General features: G+C 42.1%; 1 long non-coding RNA gene across 2 annotated transcripts; it reads right to left on the minus strand.

Moving 5' to 3' along the window:
* Positions 1-4174: 4174 nt before the first annotated feature.
* On the minus strand, positions 4175-22006 carry LOC306661641. Of its 2 annotated transcripts, none has more exons than XR_013763919.1 (4): positions 21645-22006; positions 8668-8761; positions 8206-8293; positions 4175-4742 (listed from the first exon to the last, which is right to left on the minus strand). It is a non-coding gene; the product is annotated as an uncharacterized lncRNA (long non-coding RNA). The 2 variants fall into 2 exon arrangements; XR_013763920.1 differs by lacking the exon at positions 21645-22006 and adding an exon at positions 18606-18668.
* Positions 22007-26524: the final 4518 nt, after the last annotated feature.

The raw sequence follows: 26524 nt of genomic DNA on the forward strand, positions 1-26524 counted from the left end.
CTACTCACCCAGCCAGGGTGGGTTTTTTAGTTTGGAGACAAAAAAATAAAGGGGATTCTCACACACGTACCTGAGTGGACTGGAGCTGACTAGTAATATTTTTTTCCTACAGGACTTGAATCTGGAATTCCTACAGAAAGTAATAATATTTCCTACAGAACTCGAGTGTGGAATTCAGTCCCTCCTGGGCTCAATGACCTTGACCTTTTCTGCAATTGCTTCTGGTAAAAGAGAATCCAAGGAGGCCCAGCTCCAGGTAGGTCCCCTCCCAAGAGCTATGACATGGCAGCACCCAATAGCAGGTCTCCCAAGAGTTACTCTTTGTTCGTGGACCTACTGTGTGCAGTATGTCTTAGGCACTGATACTATGCCTCCCCTTGGGAGGCCCCCTTTTAGAGTGGGCCTCCTCTTGGCAGCACGCTTCAGTGACAATGACTAGTGATTTCCTACCCTACAGGCCAGGGACCATTCTCCCCTCAAGTGCAGCAGACTCCAAACCTCTCTGGGCTTCTGGAGTCTTAGAGCCCACCCTGATCCTCATCCCAGAAAGCTGCTTTTGCACAAGAGAGAAACAGCGCACATTCCAGTCCACAGAGCTGCCGAAATAGTGACGGCTCCTACTAATAACGACAAAGTAATATTACCCAAAGGTACCATTTGTACTCACTTCCCACACACGGGCACTGCCATCATGTGTCTTAACTGTATCGTGCTTGCATGAGGTGGATGTATCAAGACCCATTCAAGACACAGGAAATTGAAGACCGAGAAGCTCACAGTTAATGTTTGGTGAGCATTGGAACTCAAAGTTGTTCCTTTGAGTTAGAAACCTTTGCCTTTCTCCTCAAACCAGCATTTCCTAAGGTGACAGCCTTTTACACATGCCTTCCATAAAGGAAAGGCAGACAGTGGGGTTGTACCCACTGAGGTACAGTCCCTGAGGTAGCACAGCTGGCTCAGCATCAGCTCTGGCTTCTGGAATGGCATCCTACTTCCCCGAAGTACCTGTCAGGACACTGCTAAGAGCTCAGGTTCTGCTTCACATCTTTATCCTCTTCTCTGTCAACATTGCTCTCCACCACCTGCGCAAAGCAAATCCCTGGAAACGTCTTTTTCCCTAAGACATGCAAACCAAATTCCCAATTTTGGCTGACCTAAATTCCCTGAAAACCGGTGATGATGAATATGTCTCACACTAAATAAATTGATTTGCGGGTCTCCCAGATAGCAAGCTGAAGTCAAATCTAATAACCAGCATAAAATTCCAGCTTTGATTATCCATGAGTGGTGTATCCATGGCAAATGCTTGATCCCACATGGGGAAATATATGCAAGAGGGCTTTGAAGTGTATGTAATATTCTACAAATGCCAAGTATGATTACGCTTGTCAATGCCACACTTGCCCTCCCAGCAGGTATATGCTGAGAAAATACAAATGACTTCAGGACTAGCCTGAGTCAGGTGTATTGGGGATGTAAACTATATGATGTCGAGGCACAGTGTGTCAGGGGAAGAGGTCTCAAGCAATGGCCAGGAAACCTGGGTCTGAACGCTGACCCTGCCATTAACAGGCTGGGGAAATGGGCAAACCACTGAGTTTCTCTGATCTTCAATGCACCAATAATATAATCATCATAATAACGGTAATCATCATAATAACAACATATATAAAATATAATTATAACTACTATAGGTTGTTTCATACTTACTCCAAGCCATGTGCTTTTCTAAGAGTTTTACATGTAATATCTCATTTATGTCTCACAACAGTCCTCTGTAACATTACTATCTCCATTTTACAGATGCATATATAGAGGCCAAGAGATGTTAACTGACTTATCACAGCAAATATTTGGATCTAGGTGAAATTCCATTTTGCTACTCATTGCAAAATCAAGTTGAAATTATTTGGGGGTTGTTTGTGCCCTGCTTCTATTTCACTTTCAACAGAGTTAGCTATGGTTAGATTTAGAATTCCTAAAGGAGGAAGAATCTCATTAAAATCCCAGAGAGAACACACAGACCCCTAATGAGTGACACAGGCACATGATTGATTATGACATTGTTCTAATACGAGAACTTTGCTTGACTTCGCTTTAGAAAATGTTTTCAGACTGAGGGTATTGCTACCAAAAACACATCAGGAGAAAAATGGGATATTGTACTTCTCTGTGTTATAGCTATTAATTGAAATTATTTGTTTTAAACTGTAAATTGAAACTTTCTCTTCTTGGTTATGATTTCTTTAAGAAAAGTATTGGATCTCATCCCCAGCACCTGTCACAGGGCTTGGCACACAGTAGAACTGAGTCCAGTGGCAGGATTAGAAGACACGTGTTTGTAGAGTGAATGAATGTTTATATGAATGAAGGCCTGGCTCCTTGCTCTTCCAATTTTCTGTTCTTGCCTAGTAGAACTAAATACATCCTTGGTAGAACTAAATGATTGATCTGATTCTTTGCTGCTCACAGTCCAGGAAAACTAGTTCAGCTGCTTGTGTATTGAGTCAACCTTGGTCCTTGTGTTCTCAGCTGTCCTGGGTCTCTGCCTTTCAACTGATAAAATAGTAGTGGACACTTTTTTTTCCCTGTGGATACTCAGAATCCATCTTATCTTCTCTCAGAAACATTCTTACTCAGTTCATGTACTTCTGATAAGCTGACACCCCTTTCTTCCTTCTAGCCCTAGGAGTGAACCTGGGTGAACAATCTATGTCTCTCTCCTCCCCTGGTCAGAGTAGCTGCTGACTTCATAGAAGTCGCTCACACTGTGCCAGTGAATCGTCGATCTTATGTTGAGCCAACGAGGAAAAAGAAGCTCTTTTTCCAGTGGGAACACTAAGCTACCTCAAAGTAAGCTTGTAGCTACGAGTGGCCATCTTGCTAATATAAGAGAAAAACTTGTCTGAGAATGAAGTCCAATTAGAAAGAGTTGTGCCAAGAGATGAAGAGAGAGAGAGAGAGAGAGAGAGAGAGAGAGATTGATTCTTAATGACACATTTTACATGCTACTGATTGAAGTAAGTCTGCTATTGGACTTTCACCAGTATAGTCCTCCTGGGTGAGGGTACGTGTGTATGTGTGACCTGACCACTAGCTGAAGAGCCCTGAAGCCCCTCCCCATATTTTGAGGGTATCATGCTTTAAGATTCTAACTCAATTTGCCCGGACTACAGGTACAGACAGCTCTTTTGACCAGTGTCGACTCAGGTTGATGGTTACATACAGTCTGTAAGTCTTTGTTCTCCAAATGTGTGGCACTAGCTGGGTCTCGCCTGAAGTTGCTGTTTTAACACATCTTAGTGGAAATAAGTAGTTTTCAGGTAAATATTTAGAGGTATGTCCTAACAGTTAAGAAGCCTTAAGATGGGGTAAAGCTGGATTTGATCCCACTGGGACTAGTCAGAAGCCACATAATCATAGGCAAATTGTTTTATCTCCCTGAAACTCAGCTCTTTTGATTGTAAAATGGGGATAAACACGTCCACATCGTAAGGTTGTTTCAGGAATTAGATGAGATGGACATGTAAAATGGATAGAGCTTAAGAAGACATTGGTAAATGTTCTACAAATGGTAACTGTATTACATTGTTTTCTTTTTTTGTAAAGCTTACAGACTTCTATTAAAATAGAGAAAGGGATGCTCTTTGTTGTACAATGGGCTTACATCTGGGTGAATCCATTATAAGTTGGAAACAATGTAAGTCAAAAAATGCATTTAGTACACCTGAACCCACTGAGCAGCAGAGCTTAGAGACTCAATGCCCTGCAATCAGGTGTTTCCCCTCGTGATCACGTGACAGACTGGAAGCCACTGGACAGCATTGTAAAGAGTATCACACTGTATTTCCGGTTCAGGAGAAGATCCAAGTTCAAAATTCAAAATGTGCTTTTTACTGAATGCATATAGTTTTCACACCATCAAAAAGTCAAACCTTCATAAGTCAGGGGCAAATGCACACACACACACACACACACACACACACACACACACATACATGCTCTCTACTTCCCCTCAAAACTGTGTACTGACTGCTGAATGAAAAGCAGACACTAAGCGCATTTGGAAAGAAAACACTCCCTTAAAAAATGCCCCCTATCATCATTACTAAGAACTTCACAAACTGGAGATCAGGCATATATTGTTGTATTATGTTGACTTCAGAAAGAAAACAAAACACCCCGAGGTTTTTGTTTTTGTGTTTTAATTGAGAGCAGTTGGGCAGAACAATAAAAATCTTACAATTTATAAAGCACCAAATAATTTACATGAATACAAAGAAATATGGAAAACCATTTTAGATTTCATTAAAAAGGATTAGAGAAATATGGTAGGACTTCTTGATATGAAACCAACTAAATCAAATATCACAAGTAAACAAATATGTGGAAGGTTTTATTACAATAATTTATTTACACATATGCAATATTGTACTGTGAATTTTTTAAAAGGCAGACATAATGTACAAGGAGATAAAAGCTGTCTCTGGTGTACTTTTTTTGGAATGGATAAAACAAAGATAAAAATGGGATGAAAAAACAAAAAAAAAATATGTGGTATAAAAGAGCACAAAGGAGAAAATAATACAATGCTATCTAAAGAAGCAATGTTTCTAAAGACATGAAGATCCTTAGAGGAAAAACTAATGATTGACAGAGATGGTAAACTTCAGATTAAGGAACTGAAGTCCAAGTTGCTTGCTGAGATCCTGGAACTTGCTTGGGAGGAAACTCTCTCGGACCTGCAGAAGAGGAAAGGAGAATGAAAAAAAAAAAAAAAATGAAATCCAGGTTTGAAAAGTGGCAAAGGAGTAATGAAAGAGAAGCCCACCTAAGGGAGACCATTAGGCACACCAGGTGAAGTATGGAGAAGCCACTGGAATGACAATGGAGAGAATCCAAAAACAGGCACGAGAAAAATAGGGTAGAGAGAATACGATGGAAAAGGAGCCAGGGAAGAACAGAGGGTTTAACAAGCAGGCAGTGGTGCAAGGACAGGAGAGAGAATCTTTGAGTTAGTCTAGCATTTCCTGAAGATTCTTTTCAGCAGGACACAAAATCAATAGGGTGGTTGTAGGCACTCTGCAGAAAGAAAGAAGGGTCTATGGGCTTCTTCATGCAAGTTTTGGAGTCTTTTTATGTGATGTTAAGTAAATATCTAAAAGAGGAGTAGAAGAATAAGCAATGTAGCTCTGTGTGTGTGTGTGTGGGTGGGTGGGTGGGTGGGTGTGTGTGTGCATGCATATGTGTGTATGTGTGTGTGAGAGATTGAGAAAGAGAGAGAGAGAGAGAGAGAGAGAGAGAGAGAGAGAGAGAGGACTCTTATCAGGGTTTTCATCTATCATTCAAGGAGAACTCAGGAATCAAACATACTGAAGAGATGAAATTTCACCCTGCCTACATTGTGGTCCCTGAGAAAATGTTTCCCATTGACTATAACGTGATCAAGGGATGGCAGAATAGATCCTTTATCTTTCTGGTCTCCAAGAACCAAAACGTTCAGTACAGCTCCTGATTCCCACTTTGGCATATGAGGCCTAGCAGTTCTCTGTTCTCTTCCCTCCCTCCCTCCCTCCCTCCCTCCCTCCCTCCCTCCCTCCCTCCCTTCCTTCCTTCCTTCCTTCCTTCCTTCCTTCCTTCCTTCCTTCCTTCCTTCCTTCCTTCCTTCCTCTCTCTCTCTCTCTGTCTGTCTCATGGTACTGGGGATTGAACCCAGAGTTCTTTACCACTGAGCTACATTCCCAGCACTTTTTATTTTTGAGACAAGGTCTCACTAAATTTCCCAGGCTGTCCTCAATGTGCCATCCTCCTCCCTCGGCCTCCTGGGTAGCTGGGCTAAGACTTCTCAGTGCTCTACATCATCCACACTGAGTCCTTCCCTTGTCAAGATGTATCTCTTTGTATTCGAACTCCTCTGTATGACAGCATTTGCTCTAGTAAACATTTATTAATAAATTTGAACAAATACATCTAAATGAAGGCCTCCTGGTCTGCCACCACCACCAACAGACATCTTCCTTCTTTCATCCCAGAGTTAGATTTTTTTTCCCAAGTAATTAATTGCACTGAGGGAGAAAATAAAAGAAGGAAAAGTGGCCAACCTCCTCAGATCCCCACTGATTAAGAGATGAAGGCCTTACAATTGGGTTTCCCATTTTAAATAGAGGCTGGATACCATCTCCTTTGCCTTTGGCCCTCTCCACTGTCCCTTTAAATGTCACATCTGTTTGCCACTCTTGATATGTTTTTCATAGGTCAAGCTGTTTCCCCAGCTCAGCTGAGGAGGATGAAGTCTTGGGCACTAAGGATTCATCATCTTTATAGATGTTGAATATACTCAATATTGGAAAGAACTGTTATCCAAAAAATGTCTTTATAGAAGGGTATGTGAAATACTTTAATCCCAGAAATTCAGTTCCAACAAATATTTTGAATACCATCCACAGAGCTTCCTTTAAGTGATTTCGCTAAGAAGGAAGACTACTAACTGGTTAGTAAAAAAAAAAAAAAAACTCTTCTCAATGGTTGTGTGGCTGTTATGTGATCATTATTGCTATACTTTCCTCTTGGGCTTAAATGTCCATCAGGCATGCACATCTTGGGCTGCAGATGCTGGTGGGAGATCAATCTAGATTATGGGATGGAAGACTGAGAGGCAATCCTGCTTAGCCGCCAGATGTGTATTGCTAGATTCATGCAATGCCTCATGTCAAGTGTGTATTTCAGTAGCAAAGTTATACTTGAATCCTTTCCTACTCCCCCTTAAAACTTGTAATTGGTGTGTTGTGTTTAAATCATAGTCTAAGTTTTGTTTGCTCAGTTAACTCTCCCAGGATATCTATTTCGAACAGAAATAGCAAGAATAGGGGGCGAGTGTTTTGCCTAGAGAATTAATCTAAGAACCCAAACAGAATCTTTTCCAGAGGCAAGAAAATTGACAGAAAATGATGGTTGAGACACAGCCTGCTGTCAGAGTGATCATCTTTAGTTGTGGGAAGGAGGGGTTGGAGGGTGAGATGAGCACCATTAAATAAAACAGGTATCATGGAGGACGCGTTTCTGGGAGCACATTTTGATGGAGATGCCTCATCAACCGCCAAATCTCTCGGCAGCTTTGCAAGGATCATTCTGCAAATGGCCATTGCGGTCTGGATTTCATCATTTCACATTTGCACCTTGCAGCTTTTAAGGGCCATTAGGACCTAAATACTGCCCCATCAAAGCCCAACCTGAAAGGGGTTATTGCCAGCAGCCAGAGAGCTCGTGGAATCTCAGCCTTCGACAGTTCTTAATAGGTAAATACTTTTGCTTACGGGAGAAAATGATGATCTGGAAATGTCGATGCTCTAAGACTCCGAGTCCCTGGGCAGTTGGCAATTTGACATTGACTCCCCTAACAGTGTTATGATAGCATCGCTGTCCCGAGGGGTGGGCTTGAATATCAGAGAGCCCGTCTTTTGAAAATTTTGCATAATGTGAGACATTAAAATTAAGGCTGGTGTTTACTGTTCAGTTCTTACAGAGATATTCCCAGATTCACAGCAAGATATTATTTTCCTTGGAAATGCTTTCTGTCCCTGCCAGTTACTGAATGCAATCAGATGGCTTTGCGTGGGCTAGCATACCAATTAGAGGCCTTGCCCGGGTTACGTGTGATGTATTCTCTTCTAAACTCAATGGTTTGTAGGCAAATAAACACGAACAGAGAGGAGAAAGCCCAATTCCCATAAAAACCTTGAAACTCTTTCTGTTCTTAAAATTACGTGTATACATATACTCAAGGTGGGAAGTAAAATAGCCATAAAGCATGGCAAATAAAAGAAGATTAATGAGGGAAAGAATCTGACAAAAATATTTAATTAGAATGCAATGGCCTGGCCCTATTATCTTGTATTATTATACATCTTGTCATTAACCAAATCTGCAGCTAAACTGTGAGCATTTGTCTTCATTATGTAGTAAAACGGTATAATGAGCAGGTTCCAAACAACGAATAAATGCCCCGAACGAATGCGAGGCTGGAGAACGAGAGGCATTTCCATTTCAATTCAGTGGGGTAGCTCGAGCTCAGCCTTGCTTTGAAAGGTGAAGCAAGGGGAATATTTCTGTGTTGCAAACGAGGGTGGATACCTAAAGTGAAGGTGACTTATTGTGTGACATCCTACAAACTTGAAATCCGTGAGCCTGGTCTCTGCTATAACTCACCACAAGACCTTTTTGGGCTTATAGTTTCCTCATCTGTCAGACATGATGAATCTCTATCTTGTTGCAGGTCCCTTCCGGTGCTAATATTCTGTGTTCAAGAAAATGATATGAATTGTTAATTCCTGTTTGGGGTCTAGTTTAACTAATACGCAGAAGTCATTTTTCATTTATTCATTTGTTCATTCACTGAGAATTTACTGAATGTCAACAGAATGTCAGACGTAAGTGTTAATGGTCCAGAGATAAAAATTCTGCCCTTAAGCTAGTTCTGTAGTTCCTAATTCTAGCTATACATTAAATCAACTGAGGAAACATTTTAAAACCCTAATGCCTGGCCCCTGGCCCTAGAGATTGTAATTAAATCAGTTTGCGATAGGGATTTGCATTAGTCCATGTTCTGTTGCTGTAGTGAAATATCTGTGGCTGGGTACTTTATAAAGAGAATAGGCTCATTTAGCTTACAGTTTCAGAGGTCCAAAGGTGCCAGCATCAGTTGACTCAGTGAAGGGTTCTTGGCACATGGCATCATGGCATAAGTGCATGCAAGAGGCAGAAACTGCATGATGAGACAGGAAGCCAGAGAGACCAGAGAGGGGTCAGGCCTGTTTTCTTATAATAACCCTCCCTTGAGAACTAACCAGGGTCCCACGAGAATAACATCAATTCCTTCGAACCTCAGTGACCTAAGTGATTCCCAATAGGCCCCACCTGTTAAAGGTCCCACTACCTCTTGTCACACTAGAGAACAAGCTTCCAAACATAAACCCTTGGGACACAGCCCACATCAAAACCACAGCAGCCTCCATTCTGAGGCAGAGCCTGACTTGAGAAACTCCAAGTCGAGCAAAAGATGCCACGATACCATGGCTTTAAATGTGGTTCCCCTAGGGAAACGCCTTCCACCCGATAAGAGAACAGACAGCGCTCACATGAAGCTCTTCTGCAGGAGGTAGTCCCTGCGATCAGCTTCAGAGCCCAGCTGGCTGAGAGGGAGAGGAAAGTTTTCCAGGACCAGAGAGCAGCTCGCACAGGTGCAGAGACATGAGCCAGCACGGAAAAGTCCAGACTCTCAAGACGCTCTTTGGCCAGAGCAAACAGAAAAGCCTTTGGAGATGAAGTTTAGGAATAAAACACTTTGGCAGAGACAGCCCCCAATATCCCTGAGCTTTGCAAGAGCCGGGACAATGGCCGCCCAACTGGCAATCACATCCCCCCTGTTCCCTGTCATGGGACTAGGTTCTGGTCAGTAGGAACCCACTCTGGTGAATAGAAACAATGAGCAACTTCTAAGTCTTAACCTCAGCAGAAAACTGCCTGCCTCCTCTCCTCTTTTTCCTGCTCCCATGAGCTGAAGCATAAAATGATGCTGGTGGGTCAATTTCAACCATGCTGATGAGCAGCATCAGAGGAAATGAGATCAATGGAACAGAAGAAACTCCTCCCAGGATGATACCTGGACCACCCAGCAGCTTCACTTAAACCCCAAGAAAGAAGCAGCTTTTACCTTGTTCGAGCAACGCAGTGCAAGCTGTGCTCTCATTAATATACCACTCGGTTATTTTCTTGAGAAGAAAAAAAGTCACTACTTTTAGAGGGCTGGCTTTTATGAATATCTGCTTTTGTGAAGTTCTGTCATGGAAAGTACAACATGGATTTTTTTACCAACTCCTAATTGAGGAAGAAATTCTCTGAATGATAATTCTTCAGGACCTACCTACCCCTTGCTCTCAATATCCCTGGCTCTCATTTTGTCTTCCATGTTCCTGCATCCCTAAATGTCCCAAGATTATAGATGAGCATTCTTAATTCAGTAACAAAGTCAACCTCCTGATGATGAAGACTCAGCTGTAATTCCAAACACTCTGTATTGTTGGAAGAAAGTTGGAATTAGCCTTTTGTTTAATACGTTGGGATATGGTTCTAGTGTGCAATTCCCAGCCTCTAGGGTAGTACAAGCGCTCAGACATTTTATTGGGTTTTGATTGAGAATATTTGCAGGAGCAATTTCCAGGGGGAACATTTAGGTGATATGCCTCAGGAGGCTACAGAGCTAGCTGCAATCTCAGGTCCCCAGGGGAAGGAAACCACCAGTGGAAACATGGCTATTACTGGGGAAATAGATCTTTCTGACAGGACATAAATCAGGAGCTCTGACCAGTCACAGCCAAGAAAACGCCTTGGTTGCCCTATGAGATCAGAAGTGTTAATCCTAATAGCAGCAGCACAGCATAGCAAAGAAAACTGGTTTACATGCCAAAGACCACCCTCCTGCTTCACTCTGTGTCTTTCAGAGACCCCCTGCAAACACTGGGCAACGGGTGAAGTCGGTCCTGTCTGTGGTGGGACCTGTCTTCTTGGTTGATGATGACTCCCACCCTCGTTTCTCCTGGGCTGAGTGTCCTCTTTTGATCTTGCTCCTGAGACTGTCTAGGTGGGGAGCTCTGTCCCTACTGTCCCGGAGGCCCCTGTTCTCACAGTGTCCCTGGCTGTCGCCTGGGTTCCTGTTCCCCATCGTCTCTCATCTGGAGCACCCTCAGTCTCCTACTGGTCTTCTTTTGGTTCTCTTCACTCTGACCTCACGTCTGATAACGCTTCTCCCCTGCTCAAGCCCAAAATGTCTTTCCTTTGCCGATGAGCTCCTTATTAGGCCAGGCCTTCCAACTTCTTTCTAGCTTCCTTTCTTTCACTCCTCGTTCTTCTTCCCTTAGCTTGGCAGCAGCATGGCTTCCCATTGCCTGAGCAACTCCATTTTCCCTGGAGGTAGTGACGGGGAGACACTGTTCCCCCTCAAGGTGTGTCTGAATCGACTTTCACACATATAAGACTCTAAGAAGCATTAGTAAGTCTTCTCCCATTACACACACACACACACACACCCTTCCTTCCTAAGAACCACGAAACATCATTTTAAACATCCGGGTCACCAATAATAAGGAAATGTTCACTGGGGCAAGGGAGTATCAAAAACCAAGAAGGAAAAGGAAGAGAAGAGTAGGAGGAAAAGGGGAGGAGGAAAAGAAGGAGGAAGAGAAGAGAGACAATGGTCTAAAGGACAATTGAAGAGCTCCAAATCAACCTTTTGAAACTTCAAATACTTCATGTTTTTTTTCAAGAACTGGTCCTGGCCGCGCACATCTGTGTCCTGTAGCCAGTGGTTTGGGTGGTTGTGACCTGTTGATCAAGGATTAGCAAGAGCTCTAACATTGGTAATAACCAATGTGCAGAACCCTCCAAGAAGGTGGGATGCTTGGTCACCAGTTCTCTTTCTCTGAATCTCCTGAGCAATGAGAAAGCAAGATATTAAAATGCAAAAGCACTGTGTTGACAATAAGAAAAATTGGCTTTCAGTCACAGCTTCCTTATTTACTACCTGGTGCCCCTGGATAAGTCATTGTGGAAAAGGTGGGGACACAAGCACCTACTTAACCAGGCTGCCAACCACCAATATGAAACAAAGCAGATGTGACCACCTGATACTTTCCTTCATCTCCTCTGAGTATTAATCCTGTCCACATCAACGAAGGGTAGAAGGACTATTTTTCTCTCTCACAGGGCTGTGAGAATCCGTCATTACATAATGTACATTAAAAGACCATTCCGCATGGTAAGCGCTGTATAATGGCATCAAGACATTTTTTATTGCTGTTACTGCTTTGTTAATTACTGTTATGATTCTTGCAATGATTTTTTATGGGGGCCTGAAACGTAACACTCTGCTTTTAAAATGTAGTGATCCTTAGTATAAGAAATGCAGATACCAGGCTGTGCACCTCACTCCTGGGGACTGATAAACCCACATTGGAGAGAAGGAAGAAAACCAGTGTCAGAGGAAAGCTCAGCCACCCCCTAGGGAGGGGAGTGAAGAGAGACTGAGCCTGTGCCCGTAGTCACTGGCTCTCAGGGTGATAGGTGGATGCTCAGAACTGCTTTGCTAAAGCAGAGTGTTGGGAAATTGCAATGTGGAGGCAAGCTTATAGGGCGATGGTCACTAGCTGAAGAACTCCTACCCTTACCTCAAAACTCAGCTCCAACATCACCTGTTCAGAAGGGTTCGACTTCCACTCCTCTCTGCCCCACAACGCCCATGCTCATCTCTTTTAGTGAAGCTATAATATTGTATTGTACTCCATCCATTCACCCATTTATCCATCTCTCTGTCCATTCATTCACCCATCCAGCCATTGTTCAAGAGGTATCTATTCCCTCTGTCTCTTGGGCCAGGCACTGGACTGAGTGCTAAAGGCATAGAAACTGGTTCATTCATCAGTTTCCTCTACTAGACACACAGTTCTGTGACCTTTTAAAAAATTCATGTCTATGTCCTTGGGGCTTAGCCCTGGGCCTAGTACATAATAGTCACTCAGGAGACTGTACTGTGAGGTGTTTGAGAAGGTGGCATGTCCCGCACAAGTTCCTTAAACCCTAAATTTCATTTTCTTCATCTGTCATGATACCCCTAACAACTACTGCAGGGACAAAAACGAGGTAGTCACAGAAGCAGGTGGTGAGTGCTGCAGAATGATATCTGTGATCACAAGGAACAAATTATGTAGGCTTCCAGGGCCAGGCATAGGTGCCTTTTCTGTCACATTGGGGGAGGGGTTGTCCCTTTCCTCTTTTCTGTCACCTCCCCCTATTTGTTCCCCCTGACCACGTTCACATACAGCGGCAGCTTCTGGAAGCCTCTTGCCCAGGAGCTTCACAGTACCAGGTGTCATCTGTCCAATTCTAAGCAACTTTCTCCCCCATTTTGTTCTGACATCAAGGAGTTGCAGATTCCCAAGGGGCAAAACTCATATCCGAGCACAAAAACGGTTCACTTCTAAAGCAATACCGAAACTGTCTGGCCACGAACAATGTCCTTTTCTCCAGGATTAATGCTTCCTTTTCATAACTGCTGATCAAATTAAGACTACGATGTGAGAAAGCCGGGTGGCAGAAAGGAGTCTGCAGAGTACAGAGAATTCCTTTTCCCTCTCTCCACTGCCAACCACATAAGGCTGGAAGCTAAAATAAAATTAAAGGGAAAGAGAAAAGAGAGAGACCAAACAGATTAGGTGCTGGTATGCAGTTGAGAAAATCTGTTTAACTGAAGTTTTGTTTTTTTTTTTTTTTTTAAGCTCTGTGGTGGTTCCCATTATTGAATTTAAAAATTCATCTCCTCAGATAAAATCCACTTTGTCACTCTGCTGCCCTCCATCCTGCCTCTAAGCCATCATAATGCTGGGTCAATGATCTCTGAAGTGTGTCTCCTACTTCCACATCAGAATCAGCATGATGCTCAGCTAGTGACGGTCACAAGTTCAGGGTCACCAGAAAGAAACTTAGCCAGGAGCATAGGCTTTGGGTCAATGAAAACTAGGCTCCAATCCCTTTGATTTATGGGAATTTGGGCAAGGTTTTAAAATTCTCTGAGCTTGTTTCCCCATCTGTCAAATGGGTACAAGAACTTCTACCTCACAATGTAATTATGAGAATTGTGCAAAATACATGTCTTAATCCATTCTGCATCACTATAACAAAATGCCTGAGACTGGGTAATCTATAAAGAAAAAAAAATTATCTTTGATCACAAGTGAAGTGGTTGGGAAGTCCAAGATCAACTGAATTCATCCTTTTGGTTTCTGATGAGGGCTTCATGCTCTGTTATACCATGGAATAGAAGTGAAAAAGGGACCACAGGTAGGTGGAAAGAAAGGAGCACGGAGTGTGACAGGGCTCACTTTGTAACCACCTACTCTCTATAGTGGTATCTACAACATTCACATGAGGACTAATCCAGTTTCAAGAGAACCAATCCAACCCCCTGAAAAAGACATTAATCCATTGGCCTCAGACCCAATTATCTCTTCGGTCCCACATTCCGATACCTTGACATTGGCAATCAAATTTCAACATAAGTTTTAGCAGGAAAAGTCACATTCAAACCATTATAAAACTTTGCAGATTTGCAAATTTCCCAGCACACAGTAGGTGCCTCACACACCGATAGTTCTTTTGTTCTGGAAACCTAAAGTATGGTGCTTTTTTTTTTTTTTTTTGGATTCCCTTTAAAATGAAAATACTCATAAAAAGAGTAAATAAAGTATTATCAGTTATTGATCCTTGAATGGGTTTCAGTCTGTGTGTGTGTTTCTGAATAAACACAATCTTTTATAAGGAAGATGGAGAAGCAAATGGGATATGCTGGTTCAGGAGTAGCCATGGGATCCTTGGGAGAAGGTATCCCAGGAGTGTGGAACAATCCAGAACAAGAAGGTAAGGAGTTTCGTGCCATTTTACCTCTTTAAAAGCTTGCTAAAGTAGATATTTCTCTCCCTCCTCCCTCTTTCTCTCTCTCTCCCCTACTCCTACTCTCTCCTTCCTCTGACCTCTTTTCCTTCTTTCCTTTTGTCCTTTTCCAAAATTTTGATGGTGCAAATGATGTCAGTACTCATGTGCAAAGAAATAAATGAGAAGGAAAAAAAAAAAGGGACCAGTTTCTTAAGCAAGGCTGAAACCTGCCGTGGGGTTCCTGGGGACAGTAGCTGTGAGCAGTGCCAAGGCTCTGCTCTTTTCTCCTTCTTGACCCATTAAGCAGCTTTCAAGTGCTATAGACAGAAACACACACACACACACACACACACACACACACACGATTCCATTTACAGATGGTCCCCAGTGGCTCAATTTACAGGTTTTCAACTTTGCCATGGTGCAAAAACAATACGCATTCAGCAGAAACCGTACTTTGAATTTCCTGGGCTGGCAAGACAGACACTGCTCAATGCTCTTTTGGGATACTGAGCAGCAGCCCTGAGCTGAGACTCCCAGTGTACCCCACAGTCTTGAGAAAACAACCTGTACCCTCCAGTGGGTTTTGTTGCTAATCAAGGATGGTCAGTAGGGAGCCGTGTCAACTTATGGTATTTTCACCTTACAAGGGTCAATCAGAATGCAACCCCAACATAGATCCAGGAACATCCCTTACTGAGTTCTCGCCATATTCCAGGTACCAAGTATCTCGTGCACCTTGTAGTTAAAAGTTTCAAAATACATGTATAAATTAAGTTCATTGCAATTAAAAATTTTTAGAAATCTAATTGGAGCAACAATACAAAAAGGAGGATTTATTTACTTATGGAACCAGAAAGTCCAGAGCTGCCACAGGATCTGGGGACTCATGTTCTCTCCATCTCCCTTCTCTGTTTTTCTCTGGTAGGTCCATGTACCAGTTTGGTTGCACTCTGTTTGGTTGCATGCCCAAGGGATGTGGCGTTCTCATGGTCCAGGTGCAGACCACATGTTCTTTGCAAGGGACAGAGGTGGGGTTATTCCCCAATCCTCACTCCCTGAGAGTGGAACGTGTGATCCTCCAAAGACAAAGTTCTGTAACCGAAAGAGTCAAGGGGGTACCCCGACTTGCAACAATAAGAGAGGCTCACTAGGAATGACATATTCTTGTTTTTGCTTCACAAATTGAGGGTCAAAGAGATTAAGTGACCTGCTCAAGGTCACAGAGCTGGTGAACATCAGAGCCAGGACTTGAACCAGCATCTACCAATTATTTGGTGCTGTGTTCTGCAAACTGAACCTCAACACTCGATGAAGCAGGCATCCTGGGCAAGTACTAGAAGGTCTCTGGATTGAGAAAACTCATCATTCTAAAACAGCCATATTAAATAAATATTTCTCACCCTGCAATAGCTTAAACCTATCTCTCACTTAAACCTACCCTCTGAAGAGGTAATGACTCTTTCTATCTGTACTTTGTGACAGGCAGCAATCGTATGTAAACAAATCCTATTAGTAAATTTGGGGCAATAATATTTATCTGCTTCCAGCATTAAAAAGAAAAAAAAAAAAAAAGAGGAAGCCCCCCCCCCCCCAAAAAAAAAAAAAAAAGAATTCTTTCTCAGCAATGTCAGCCTTGTCAAACTGAAAAGTGTGGAAATCTAAGTGTGGCAGTCAGGGGTTCACGGAGGAGATGGATTTTTTTTTAATTTATTTCTACATTTGTGTTAAGGTCAGTGTATTCATTTCACAGTAGGGAAGGATGAATTTTGACATTTTTATAAGGGTGATTGATTGGTTTGTGTCCATTTGTGAGACTGTACATGGCAAGAGGCCATGGCTAATGGAAGAGGGGAGGGAAAGAAAAACAACAAAAAATGACTATTTTTCTTGGAAACCTGCCTATCACCATTTTGGAAGCTACCCAGAAGTGATGAGCATGGACACAGATCTGAGCAGAAGATAGAAAAGTATTTGACACACATTAATTAAAGTACAAAGGGGGAGGCTATTGACAGAAATTGCATTCGAATTACATATCCTAGCTGCCCTGGGAGAGAGTTCCCGTCTCCCGCAAGGTCCCTGTCCCTTGTGATACTGGGGAGAAACCATTACCAAAGAACAAAATTCCACGAAAGGTCAAGGTGCTGGACCCTCTGCCTGGAACTCTCTTGGCCATTCTTCACAGGCTCCACTTAAAGCTCAACTTAAACGGACCTTCCTATTTGGTGGGAGAAGCTTTGTGAGCTCCCAGACTAACTCCAAATCCCGGACCCTTTGGCCTCCATATGGTGATAATCCGAGCTTATAACTGTATGTTTTGGAACTTCCTGGCTAGATGTTAAGCTTGATGAGGCTAAGGGGCAAAGCATATCTGCTTATCACTTTATTTCATTTGCGAAGCATAGGGCGTAATATTTATAGTAGGCACTATTAAATATTTGTTAAATGATTAATGAGTGAATGACTTTTTACCTTTTGAGTTGCGACATAAACACTGATTCCTTCCTTTCTTTCCAAGGATGTGAGCAGGCAATTTAAATTGCTGTACTTAAAGATTATTGATAGGGAACCAGAAACATTTAACTGGAAAGCAATTTCCCTTAAAAACAGACTACTGCTCTTTGCTCAGTCTCTCACCCTCTTTTCTGATATCACTGAATTTTTAACTACAGGGCAGCTTCCTATGGACTCCGGGCAGGACTGCTTCTTCTTTTGAGTCCATGTGCATTAGCTTTTGTTTTAAAATCTCTGGACATCTGCTCTGGTCACCCCAACTTCTCAAAGCTGACCACTCTAATGGTGGAAATCCCAGGTTTGAGTATTCCCTGGCTTCACAGATATTTCCTTGGGAAAAATTCCATAATTCCTTGGGTTCCACAGGCAGTTCCCCAATACTTAATGAGTTGCATTACCCACGGATTCAATGCGGTTGAATATTTTACTTTCTGTTTGGGATTTAGCTTGCACAATCTTGTGCAGGGACAAAAAATATTAATTTATGGATGCTGTCAATGTGACCTCTCACCACTCTCCCCTACTGGTGAATCTGGCCTTATGGATCTTCCTCTGTTCTAATCATTCTCTAGAGTGGTTCCTTGGGTTCCCAAGTGGCAGAATCTGAAGGGTAAGGTGGAATACAAAACTCAGAATTCAAAAGGTGGTTTATGGCAGCAACATAGGCCTAAATCAAAGTGTATTTGTCAGAGGCAATGAGTGGGGAGGAGGGATAGAGTCTGATGCCTGGGGAGTGTATTATTACTTTCATCTCTGCCTTACAGTGTAGGATGCAGATGCCAAGAGAGATGAAATAGTGGAAAATTCCTGGAAATTGCAAGATATCTGGAAAGCCGATCACAACTAAGCGCGCCAACAACCCTTTCCGTGAATGATGTATGGCAGTCTACCTTGTAGTTTTCAAGAGATGATGAGATCTTTGGAAATTCGGTTGGATTATTCTTCTTTGCTTGGAGGTCTAAAAGCAGTTCAGGAACCTAACAAATAGACCAGGGCCCAAAGCTTTCTTGCAACTTTCCATGTGCATCACCAATTAAGTGCTCTTTCTCCACAGCTTAATTCAGGACCCTTCTTAGGGATCTTCTTCCATACCTTATCACCCCTTATCCAAGTCCTTCCTTCTGACTTCTCACATGTCAATCAATTCGACATTCTCTTCTGTACTCCCCTGACCAAGGAATCTACATTGAAAGAACCTAGTCAGTGTACCTTCTCCTTCTCCTTGTGAAGACAAGTAATAATTTGCAAGTCAAGTCCTACTCAAAAGGATAGCCAAGGGGGCTGCATCTGACTTGGACCCTAGGAAATAGATTGGAAAGTGTATGGTCTCGTTCTTAATGTCTGCTTCGAAGGAAACTTGTGGGTTTGCCTCAATAACCCTTTATAGTGCATTGAATCCAGAATTAAAGAGGCTGTTAGGATAGATAGGTGAACTAGGTGAAATCAAGAAAATGGAGGCCAGTTTGGATCCTGGAAGTTGGAGGCCGCCCCTGGGAATTTGGAATGTCAGTGTCTCCAGAGCGCTTTGATTACCAAGGTTACCTATCTTAGCCCTCCCAAAAGGTTGCAGACAGGGAGTTGTTAATTATGCCCCCAGGGTTGCTACCTACCTGGATCACTCCATTTGCGCCTTCCCCCTACCCTTCTGCTTCCCACCTTTTGGCCATCCCACCCAGCATCTCCTGGGCCTACTCAGGTAGGGAGGAAGAAGAAAGATAAGGGGGGTGGTGTGGAGAGAGCAGGAGAACAAAGGGAACTTTAGTCTACAAAAGGGGCAGGACACGCCCACATCTGGGGATACCAGTATACCAGCCATGGCTTCCTTCTCTTTCCGGGGAAGACCGTGTTACAGCTTTTAAATAAAACATGCTCTGTATGCTTGCCTCAGCTTGCTTCTCTAATGTTCAGACTTCAACATTTGGGGAAGCAGAACTCATCACCGATAACCAGTGGTATCACTATTGTCCCTAATGGAAGGTGAACTTCTGGGACTTTGGTTTTCTAGCCATCCTAAACCATCACTTAGAACAAAGTGTGTTCCTAGCCCAGTGCACAACATGCCTTGAGCCCTTTTCTAAATTTGCCCTTTTCAAAATTCAAATGATAGCAAATTGCACCTATATTTTTCAAAGGTCTAACCCATTCCTGTCTTTTCTTAAATGACCTAATTATTTATGCTTTTAAATGGACAAAAATTGTGTACATTTATGGTATGCAACATGAAGTTTGGATATACATATACTTTGTGGAATGGCTAAGTCAAGTTCATTAGCATATGCATTAGCTCAAAGATCTTATTTTATGGTGAGAATACTGCTTAAAATCTACTGTCTTAGCAATTTTCAATACTATAGTACTGTATGACCATGTTTTACATCAGATCTCTTGAACTCATTCATCCTGACTTATCTGAAATTTTGTGTCTGTTAACTAACATTACCCTCTCCCTCCTCCCGGTAACCACCATTCTAGTCTCTGCTTCTATGAGTTCAACTTTTACAGATTCCATATGTAAGTGAGATTATGAAGTATTTATCTTTCTGTGCCTGGCCTACTTCACTTAACATTATGTCTTTCAAGTTCATCCATTGTTGCCCCAAATGACAGAATTTCCTTCTTTTTAAAAACTGAATAGAAGTCCACTGTGTACATATCCACCCCTCTCCTGTTGGACGCTTAGGTTGATACTGTATCTTGGTTATTGTGAATAAGCTGTAGGGCATAGGGGAACCCACTTCTCTCTTCTTCAAAGCCTTAGTTCTTCCTCCTTTCTTGAAATCTGTTTACTCCTTTCTTCCTTTTATAGAAGTGGACTTAACCATTCTACCCACTTCCCAGAAGCCCTGACGCCAGTAAAGAGGAAGAGAAACCAGCAGAGAAGCTTTTCTTTCCAAGACTCAGCAACTAGCATGCGATTTGACATATAGCAGATGCCCAATAAATATTGGTTGAATGAATGGTTCTGCTCGGAAGAGTCCTGGAACTGTGTTCTCACAGGATCAGGTGGGACGGAGGATTTAGCTATCAAATTAACCCACTTATAAATTGTTCAACAGTACTGAATAGAGGGTTATTCATTCAGACAATAAGGATTCTGCCTAGGCCGCAGGGCAAGATCTGAGGCCCAATATTATCTTCATGCCTCTTTCAGATGAATAAAGAAGGAAGGTTTGGAAGATCAAAGCCTTTGGTTTAAATCCTGTCACCAGCCACATTTTACCGACGTGACTTTAGGGAAATATTCAACCTCACTGACCCTTATCTTCTCCATCTGAAAAATGAGGATAACAATGCCTTCCTCCCACAGTTTTTATGAGAGGGGATGAGATAAGGTACAGGTTGTGGCAACAATATGGCAAATATTCGATAAATGCTTACTGCTGGAACTGGTCAATTCACTGAAGACTCTACCCTAGCACATTAGAAGTTTTGAGTAAAGTTACCATGGATTAATTTTAGGAAGAAACACGTTAAATTTGAAAAGCAATTATCCTAGGAATGTTGCTCTCACCTCCCTCTGTAAGATCTGTTTTATGTTGAAAGAGTCTCACTATCAGAAAATTCAGGCTCACTTTACCTAGACAGGGTCTAATTTCCTGTGTAGAAAACAACTTCGAATAATCCTCTACCTAATAACTCCTCATATGCTTGGAAGCCTTTAGTGGACATAAATCTCCAGAAAGTAAAATTACCATTTCATTTAACATGTTTGTTGTGTTCCTAGGCAGAATGGAAATAGGTCTACAGTCACAACTCTTAGCATCCAAGCCATTGCCCATAGAGGAAAACCATCACTAATTAGCACCTTTGTGCGGAACTGTGGAAGGGCTGCTGCTGTTTTTTGTTTTGTTTTGTTTTCTGCTTTCATCCCTTTGGCAAACATCCCTGGAAAGCTAGTCATAAATGCTAATGAAATTGCAATTTCTGTTGAAAGACAGGTCCTAGAATATTTAAAAGCTCAAAATCACTTTTCTGAGTGGTGCATTGTCATGTATATTAATACTCTTTTGAAACCTATTCTTTAGTATAAGCTAATATCAACTTAAAGACCACCCATCAAAAAAAAAAAAAAAAGCTTAATTCTGACTTTCTCAGCGTCAGGAAGGCAACTCAGACTCACCCCCTGGTGGGGGTATAAAGGACATTTCCTCTGTCCTTCCAGGTTTGAGGTGCCTTGGTGATAAGAACTACATAAATACATAGCTGGAGGCATGTGACCTGTCAGTCTTTCAAGAGGGACAGATAGATAGCAATGCAAAAAAAAAAAAAAAAGCGGTACGATGATTTCACATGGTGCACTTTCTTAAAATTTTGACCTTAATAGGGTAAAATAACCACCAGAAACAATAGCAAGCACTGGAAACAAGCAATACCAGAATTGCAACCTTTATATTAATCTTCCAAAGAAGCAAGTCAGTGCAGGCCACATAGCCCACCTCGTAGAGTGCCTGCCTCACATGCTGGAGGCCCGGGTTTGAGTCCCCAGCACTGTGGGATTTCAGGGGGAAAAAATGAAGAAATGAAACCAAAGGAGCAAGTCAACATACTTTTGGACTTCTAGCAAAAAATGTCAAGGGCCTCATTGGCCTGAAGTTACAGACTCAACCCAAGACCCATTCCAGGACAACGGAAGGGGAAGAGATACCTACCAGAGGTGGCAAATGACAAGAAAACTGGCTGTGCAGTCTCTGAAGAGTGACTTGGTCTTGGTTGCTTCTTAAATATTGTCATTCCCGCTTACCTCTCTATGTTAATTTTTAGGCTGTTCTTTCTCCCAGCCCGATTCCCTCACTGTCTCTGTGACCACACACTGGTGCCTGATGTTTCACTAGAGTCTCAGTTCTTGACAGTGTTTCCCATCACAGTGTGAAAATTTTCTATTTTCCCAGGCCCTTGAGATCGGCTCTGTCTTTTGTGAGAAGGAGGCTTTTAAAAGACAGCTGAAGTGGATAAGAGGGGCGGCTGGGCTGGCCAAGAAGGAGCTGCGCATGAGCTGCCAACCGCGGCATTAGCCCTGTTCCAACTCGGCTCTGGTTTAGCTTGTTTGGAGGGGTTTGGCTTAAGCCTATGGAAATAAAAAGACTTTTCAATTCTACCTGTCCCTGGGTTGGGTCGGAGTTATCACTCAGAGAGCACGGGGGGCCCCAGAGAAGAGAAAAACCAGCTAAACTCATTTTCATTGCAGAAGCAAAGTCCCACAGCTCAACACTTTTAACAAGGTCAGACAAATGCATCCCTTCTTTTCCTGGTCCTCTGCTGTTTTCTTGGTTTATTTATATATTCAATAACACCATCGGCAGCAATTTGAACTCCTCTCTCCCTGAAACATCAATGCCAGGGTAGACTTCTGAACAAGAGATTCAGCACATCAGTCAAACAGATTGTTGCCCAGGTTAAGTAAGGAGAATGTTGTCATGTGTAATACAAGAGAAAACTATTCTGCAAAATCAATATCCCCTTAAACACAAATTACTCTAATTAGGTTGGGAGAGTAGAAGGACTGCTCTGTGACCAAGGGAACGAGTTTATTGCAATACTTATTTATTTTTAAAAAATAATCTTTCTTTTGGCAGGTCAAGACATTTTGGATACTTTTTCTTATACCCCTGAGCTGAGTTCTTCTTACTCCTCTGCTTTTGGGACGGCGGCAGAAGGGCTAATGTTAGAGGTGTCCTAGGAATTGGAAATGGGCATTCATATGAGCTCAGACTGGCCCTTGAAGTCAGGTATGAGATAATATGGAGGGTGTGCAGATTGGAGGTGTTCATCGCATGATTCTGGAGGAAACGATGCATGGAAGGAACATTGGTATTATTTTGGCTTAGGCTGAAGAAAAATTAATCTTCATTTCATCATGCCGAAGACACCAAATAAACACAAATGCCTCTATCAGGAGCATTACTTTCTCCACAATATTACTTTCAAATAAAATCTTTGTTTTTGTAGAGACATAATTCCACACAGAGAGATCTTTGAGTTTTGCTATGGGTAAAAAGCAATCTAATCAATGTAACTAAAAAATGCAAAAGGATACACATAACAGAAGATCTACTCTCACTCACAAAGAAAAGCCTAATGAAAATGATACGAACGTTACCGCATTTATTTCAGCAGTATTTGTAACTCTGTTCTCCAGTGGGGGCAATGAATGTGCTTTTAGCTCTAGCCATAACTTACTTAAACATTAAATGTCTCCAAAATCCAAAGGGAAATAATGCACAACAACCCCTTGGCATAATGGCTCAGCTGATGGAATGAAATATTAGCCTGACTGCAGCTTGTGGAAACAGAAGAGACTGCAGCGTGGATGTTAAGAGTGCCAGGCATTTGATCTTGGCTCTGAATAGCGTTAAGAAGAGCAAGAAAGGGATCAGAGACGGGAGGAAGGCTAAAGGCTGTAGGCACATATTTATACTGGAAGGTGGCTGGGGTAGCAATTTCTGAGATGGCCCCTAATTATCCCCACCTCCTGGTTTTCATGCCTTTGTGTTATCTCCTCCCCTTGAGTATAGTGACTCAGTTCTAATGAATAGAACATGGCAGAAAGCACAGGATGTCACTTCCAAGATTAGTTTACAAAGAAGTGGTGACTTCTGTCCTGGTTGCACTCTCTCTGATATTTCCTGCTTGCTCATTTTGATGAAGCCAGCTGCCATGTTGGGAGCTACCTACGGAGAGGCTCCAGTGGCAGGAGCTGAGTGGCCTCCAGCCAACATCCAAGGAGGAACTGAATCCTGCCAAGAACCACGTGAGGGAGCTTGGAAGTAGCTCTCTCCCCAGTAGAGAGCCTTGAGGTGACTACAGCTCAGACCGACACTTTGATTGCCGCCTGCGAGTGATCCTGAGCCAGAGGACCCAGCCAAGCCCACACCTGGACTCCTGACTCACAGGCACTGTGAGATAATATATGCTGTTGTTCAAAGCCACCGAGTTTGGGGGTAATTTTTCACACAGCTATAGATAATGAATACAGTGGAGAACTGAAAGTTCTGTCAAATCATGCGTCACTTCTGGAATGGCTCAAGCTCAATAGAGCATTCTTGTCTTTAAAGGAAAACAACAGCAATCCTGCATACGGAAGGGCACATAGACAAGAGTGAGACAAGTCTGCACATCAGTCAAACAGGTCAAGGCCAGGTTAAGAAAGGAGAATGTTGTCAACTGCGTAATCCAAGAGAAAACCATTATGCAAAATCAGTATCTCCTTAAATACAAATTACTGGTTAGGGGTGGATTAGAAAGTTAAAAATGGAATGTGGAGAGAAATCAAAGTTTGCAGAAAAATCTAGATGGTGGAATAGAAGGGAGGTCATATCCAAGATGCCTCTCCCCTTAGAATTATAGTCCTGAAACAAAAGCCAACATACATGTTGCTAATTGGCCTCTGCTACCTGATAATCAGTAATGACCAGCTGAGGAGTTGTTACCTCAGGACAGAGCAGGCTGGGGAGAGCCAGGAATGGCACACTAGAAGCAAAATGCTATACTTGAGACGTGTGTCACTTACCGAAGCATGCTCTGCAAATTTTCTTTTTTTCCTTAAAGGACCAGATACTAAATAGTTTGAGTTTTGTGGGACAGATGGTCTCTGCTTTTGTCAGACAACCCCAAATTGACTGTACTTGTCTGTGTTCCAATAAGACTTCATTTGCAGAAATAGGCTGCTGGCCAGAAGTGGCCTGAAATATATAGTTTGCCAACCACTGCTAGAGAAAAAGGTATCCTCCTGTGGTATAACAAATCAAAAACAAACAAACAAATAAAAACCCAGAATGAGGGCCATAATTAGTGTTATTAAGTCAACAAGTACATATAATTAAAGTGAAGAGTACAGAATCAGGATCAGGCAGGATGGCCTGGACAGCAGCTCTGTCTGATGTTTTGTAGAACTACTTAGTCACAGTTCAGATAAGCAAGAAAAGATGGGGGAATATGGAGATGAAAGAGATCTTTAAGAGAATACATGAAGAGCTGGAAAGAAGGAGAAAGGACTAACTTGGATCAGAGTGAAACAGCTTATGACCAAGCAAACTGTATTGGGTTAATTAATGTTAAGTACCCTTCTTCGTAGACAGAAGGGGACAGGATTTTGGCTAGATGCTGCCTCAGAGCAAAATGGCCCTTACACAGGAAAGTGCATCTGGACTGTTCTGCAATAGACAGTGATTTCTCCTATGTCTCCACTCACCTCTACCCTGGAGTTCGGCCCCCTTGCCAGAACTATGTTTATTGATATTCTCCATGGTTAATTTGTTTCTGAATTTCTTCATAGAATTCAAAAGAGCAGTTTGATTTGGGAGATTCCATTTATACTCAAAGAATAAGACTGTAATTCATCTTTTATGCTTTTCTGCCTGGCATGACAAATGAAATTCAAATTGTCATTTTTTGTTCAGAAACAAACACCATCTTGAAACTGTTTATTCTTATTGTTTAAAATAATTCTGATTTTAGATGGGTCTTCTATCTTGGGAAAACAATACATATTTAAGAAATTAAAAATCAGATTATTTTTTCCCATTGAAAGAATTTTCTTTCAGGCAGAGCTCTTTTGTCAAAAATTAGCATCTCTCAATGCTTTCTTTTAATATTTCTTTCAGATAGTGCTAGATGGGATGTTAAGTCGTTGGCCAAAATTAGGGTCATAGTTCCAACTCTGCCACTTATTTGCCTGTGTAATCTTGAGAAAGTGCTTAATTTTATTTTGCTGTATTTTATTTTATTTATTTTCTCTCTCATCTTCAAGGAGAAAAAGAGACATTAATTTCTGCTCTGGTTCTCTAATAAGATGTTGAAAGAATCTGATGAGCTAATATATGCGAATATATGCTATAAATTTTAAAATCTTGTAAGTAGTGGTATTATTATTCATCAAGCACATATTTTATTTTTATTCTATACCAGGTTCTGTGTAATGGATGAGGGAAACAAAAATGAATAGGACCAGTCTCTTCTTTCTTTAGTTCATTTTGTAGAGTTATAACAAAATACCTGAAGCTAGATACTTTATAAAGAAAAGATATTTGTTTAGCCACAATTCTGGAGGTTCAAGAGCTCAGCACCAACCTCTGCTTGGCTCATCAAGGATGGCATCACAATGGCAGTAGCTCCTGTGAGATTGGGTGGGTCAGATGCAAATGAGGAACTCAGGGAAGGTGCCAGTCTCCCTTATAACAACCCATCCTCAAACAACTACTCTCTGGGCCCAGCGTCAATCCCTTCTGTAGGTGGAACTCCCAAGATCTAACTACCTTCCACTTAGACCACGACTTAACGATTTCACCACCTCAACACCACCACATGGGACCAAGCTGCTATCACACTCAAACCATATCCAAACCATAGCATCTCCAAAAGTTACTTACACCAAAGAGTTCATAATTTTTACACCTAATACTTTTGGGTGGTGTGATGGTTAATTTGAATTGTCAACTTGATTGGATTAAGAGATACCTATGATTAAGATGCTTCTGGGTGTGTCTAGGAATGATTGGCATGTGGGATAGTGAACTGAAGTGGAGACCCTCCC

The sequence above is a fragment of the Sciurus vulgaris genome (assembly GCF_902686455.1).
Source record: "Sciurus vulgaris genome assembly, chromosome: 5".
Taxonomy (NCBI): Eukaryota; Metazoa; Chordata; class Mammalia; order Rodentia; family Sciuridae; genus Sciurus; species Sciurus vulgaris.